We start from the raw sequence: 4,886 nt of genomic DNA on the forward strand, positions 1-4,886 counted from the left end.
AAGATATAAGATACAATTTGGAAAAAACATGAAACTCAAGAGAACTAAGACCAAAGTGTGGTCACTTTGCCCCTTCTTATAATTGGCATCAAAACAACCATGGAATGAGTTACAGAGACAAAGTTTGGAGCTGAAACGAAAGGAACATTATTATTGTAAAATTGCTTCCTGCTCTCTGGTGTGACATTCTTTTTCTAGGTGGTAAGAATATTGGGATATTGGTCAACTCTTAAGAAAGGTAGCTCTATCATTTGCTGACCAGTCTCTGTATGACAGTAAAGTACATGGCTTGCTGAAGTTGTAGTTGGAACAGTATATGAATCTGGACCATCTTAGATAGCTCTCTTGAATCTGGATGCTGATTTTTGAGGAAACAGCATTAGAAGCAGTCTGTGAGATAGGATGACTTGGGCTACTTGTCTTGGCTTCACAGATATCTATTTATTTTGTTCTGTAAGCATATAAACTTTTTAAAAAGATGACATAGCTTTCTGAATTAACACATGTATGGACTTGGAATGTTCACAATTCAGCTAAAGATGATTCTCTGATCTTTGATTGGGTGAAAGACATCAATCAATTTATAAGTCCATTTGGACTATATAGCCAAACTGTAACATAAATTTACATCCATGACATATGAAAGGATGGCTTATAATAATAATTCCCAAGGACCTGTAGCCAACAATATTTATTGCCATGCAGAGACATTTCTCAGCCAGTCTCAGAGCTAGCTGTTCCCTTGTAAAGGAATGAACATTCATGTTACCTGTTCTGCTGTTCTCTTTGGTTTCTTTCTTCATGTCTACAGCCAAGATTTTTTAGGATTTCTCCTTAGTCAAATCTAAAATATGAAGACAAAACCACTTCTCTAAGGCAACACATTTTCTCCCTTCCTTTCTTAAGTTTTAACATCCTTAAAATGAATTAGGCTGATTTAATTTAGCAATTTATTCCATAATACAATGATTCTGAGCATATGTTGGTTTTGATCATTAGTATTTTAAAAAAGTATAGTTAATAAAGTACTATGTAATCTTTGGCTGGGAAACTTTGTTAACCATTTGTTTTAGTTGAATATCTCTTTTAAAGTCCTATTAGATCTCTCCATAACAACTTGTTCTGGATAATTGTGGAGTATACCTGTAAAATTCTTTATGTTGCAATATGAAAAAAAATATTAGAGACATATCCTGGGACATTGTCAGTCTTAATTTGTATAAGTATTCTCACAATATGCATAACTTCATATAAATGTATGATTATTGAGTCAGCCTTTTTCAGAACTTAAAGCAGTTGCTCATTGAAATCCTGAACATTTGTCTTTAGAATAGTTCAAATGTGCCCATATCTTCGAGGCTCTTCCCTATTTTCTCCTCTGTAAGTTTCAGTGTCTCTGGTTTTAAGTGGAGTTCCTTTATCCATTTGGACTTGTACTTTGTACAAGGAAATAAGAATGGATCAATTAGCGTTGTAAATGCTAACCCCCAGTTGGCCAGCACCGTTTGTTGAAAATGCTGTCTTTTTTCCACAGGATGGTTTTAGCTCCTCTGTCAAAGATCAAGTGACCATAGGTGTGTGGCTTCATTTCTGGGTCTTCAATTCTATTCCATTGATCAACATGTCTGTTGCTGTACTAGTGCCATGCAGTTTTTAATCACAATTGCTCTGTAGTACAGCTTTAGGTCAGGGATGGTGATTCCACCAGAGGTTCTTTTATTGTTGAGAATAGTTTTTGGTAACCTAGGTTTTTTGTTAATACATATGAATTTGCAAATGCCCTTTTTAACTCTGTGAAAAATTGAGTTGGAATTTTGATGGGTATTGCATTGAATCTGTAGATTGCTTTCAGCAAGATAAGCATTTTTACCATATTAATCCTGCCAATCCATGAGCATGGGAGATCTTTGCATCTTCTGAGATCTTTGATTTCTTTCTTCAGAAACTTGAAATTCTTATCATACAGATCTTTCACTTCCTTAGTTAGAGTCAGGGGGAGGGGGGAGCGGGGAGGGTATAGGGGATTTTCTGTGAGGTAACTAGGAAAGGGGATAGCATTTGAAATGTAAATGAAGAAAACATCTAATAAAAAAAAAGAATAATGCAAATGCTTTAATTTTCCATACTCTGCAAAATGAAACACATGCATCTGCCAAGTTTTATTTTGGGATTCTTTCAGGTTATTCCCCATAGTTATTGCAATTTGTTATACAAAGAACAAGCAGGGCATTTCCTTAAAATTTCCTTTGCTTGTTGCCAAGTGATAGAAAAATATTTCCGTATACTTTTGCTATCAATGTGATGTTGCTTCTGAAATTCTGAAGCTTATAGAACATATTCTATTAATAGCTGATCAATTTCATCATTACCTTTTTCTAGAGTGTGTGGTAGATGTGAATGTCAGCAGAAATGTGTTATATACAATGAATGAATTTATTTCTTATTGCTTGTTGTAGCTGAATAAATAGTCAAGTTAATTATGAATTCTCTAGAATAAGGTCAATGGCTTCTATATAAACAATAACTCTTCGCATATTGAGAGTTGGAATGTATAATAATATCATACAACTTTGATTTTTAACTGAATTATAAGGGCTTTTAGCCACTGAACTTAATTTCTTTTATTTATTTGCATCTGTATAGAATGTAGAGGCTCCAGAAATTGGTGTTTGTTTGACTATACGAAGAGCATCCAATTAGTTCTTTTTATATATTGAAGCTGCTGGATTTTTGGATATTTGTTCTTAATCCCCCCTCCCCCCACCCCAAGTTACTGCAAGTTCTTTGTCAATATTTTTTCTACTGAAAATGTGACAGTTTCAGCATTAGTAAAAAGTACTAAAATTTCTGCAAGGCCTATTCCTGCTAATTGACAAAGTCTCATTTTTCCTTTTAGAATAAGTTCAGAAACTGTTTCTATATAGGTCTTTAATTTTGAATTCTATGTACTAAAAAGATTCATTCTAAGATATAACTCTCTGCATATATTTCCAGTGGGAGGAGTAGAAAGCAAAATGACTAAAATACATGTTATCTTTGGATCCAAACAGTAGACATGTGCATCTTTCAATTTCTTATCTCTCAGGCACAATTATCTCTCAGCCTCAACTCATAATTTCCTTACTACTTAAGACCTTAACACCTTCTATGGTTTCAAATAAATTACTTACTTCTTGAGTAGTTAACATAATTGTGGATCTTAACCAATTAATGTGGCCCAACAATCTTTGAAAATTAAGAGTTCATAATTGTTCTCTTCTGATCTATATCTCCTGGGGCTTGATAATCTGCAGACCTATATTGCATCCTAGATAATTATGCAATCTACTCTTCATAGTTTTCCATGAACAATTTTTAATCCTCAGAGAGGCAAAATTATCTTTTCTTTACCTATTTTTTTCCTAAGGTATCTCCATTTGAGCCAGTCAGGAAAATATAATCCATATAATGGTAAATAATAGATTCACTACTTAGTGAAGTGTACATTTATGGTTTCTTTGGAGACAAAGTTGAGCCATGTGATTTTTTTTTCTTGAAACTGTCTTATGAGAGGATGTTTTGCTGAAGCAGAATGGTGAGAGTGCTTTTAATGAGGCAGACATGTGGAAGAATGTTTAGCTGAGAACAGACACCTGATTTTTTTTTTCTGGAAGCTGCCTAGAGAAAGGGCATATTGCTAGAGCAGATGTTATAGGGATCAGTTATGTGTGAAAGGGATATAGCTATAGTCCAAAACACAGTGCACAACAGTGTGGCATTGGTTCTCCTTGACATTCTTTGCTGGTCCTTAAACTTTGCTTACAATGTGGTGCCATTTCTTTGTCTTACAACTCTTTGCTGATCATCATTTGTTATAACTTCACAGAAAGAAATGAACCAAAGAACTTCCCTTGATATATGGTGGCTTCTTACCACTTTCTCAGACTGGGCCAATTGGCAGAGCCTTGTGGTTTCTTCTGGATTGAACTGCCACTGCTTATTTATAAATGTTGTTTACAAGTTGATTGTGCTTCACTGCCAATCCCTGTGAATGGGTCTGCTAATATACTAACAATGAAGATTGGAATTCCCACAAAGAACTATGCCAATCCCTGTGAATGGGTCTGCTGATATACTAACAATGAAGATTGGAATGCCCACAAAGAACTATGCCAATCCCTGTGAATGGGTCTGCTGATATACTAACAATGAAGATTGGAATTCCTGCAAAGAACTATTTCTAAGCAGGAATACATCCCTTTTTGTCTTATTAAGCTCTCCATTCAACTCTCCTGGTGGGCTGTGGATGAGACAGAGATTAAAGCTTTTAAGAACTCTTCTTAAAGTAGGTTTTGGAAAATCCAGTCTATGGCTTATGAATTATTCCTAGTGGCTATTTTACAAAATATTGACTTAGGTTAGAACTATCCAACATTCTGTGTGCAGGAACTTTCAAATGATACCTTTGTATTGAACAACTATTATTATAAGTAGGTATTGAGGAAACAAATCTTCCCCTATATGCTCTCTCAAAGGAATATTGCTTTTGTCATATCTTTCTAGTCTTGTGGTATTATTCTATTTTGAAACACCCAATAATTTAATGCCTGTTTGATGGACAGAGAATGCATACCTTATAATGTAACACTTTCTGTTTTTCTCCTTCTACTTCTTCCTCTTCCTACTCCTCCTCTTCCTACTCCTCCTCTTCCTCTTCCTCCTCCTCCTCCTCCTCCTCTTCTTCTTCTTCTTCTTCTTCTTCTTCTTCTTCTTCTTCTTCTCCTTCCTTCTTCCTTCTTCCTTCTCCTCTTTCTCCTTCTCCTCCTCCTCCCCCTCCCCTTCTCCTTCTCCTCCTCCTCCCCCTCCCCTTCTCCTTCTCCTCCCCCTCCCCCTTCCCCTCCCCCTCC

General features: G+C 35.6%; 1 pseudogene; it reads left to right on the forward strand.

Moving 5' to 3' along the window:
• LOC110292484 overlaps nucleotides 1–4,323 on the forward strand; it is a 7,435-nt pseudogene extending 3,112 nt beyond the window's left edge.
• Nucleotides 4,324–4,886: the final 563 nt, after the last annotated feature.

The sequence above is a fragment of the Mus caroli genome, chromosome 4 (genome assembly GCF_900094665.2).
Source record: "Mus caroli chromosome 4, CAROLI_EIJ_v1.1, whole genome shotgun sequence".
In the NCBI taxonomy this organism is placed as follows: domain Eukaryota; kingdom Metazoa; phylum Chordata; class Mammalia; order Rodentia; family Muridae; genus Mus; species Mus caroli.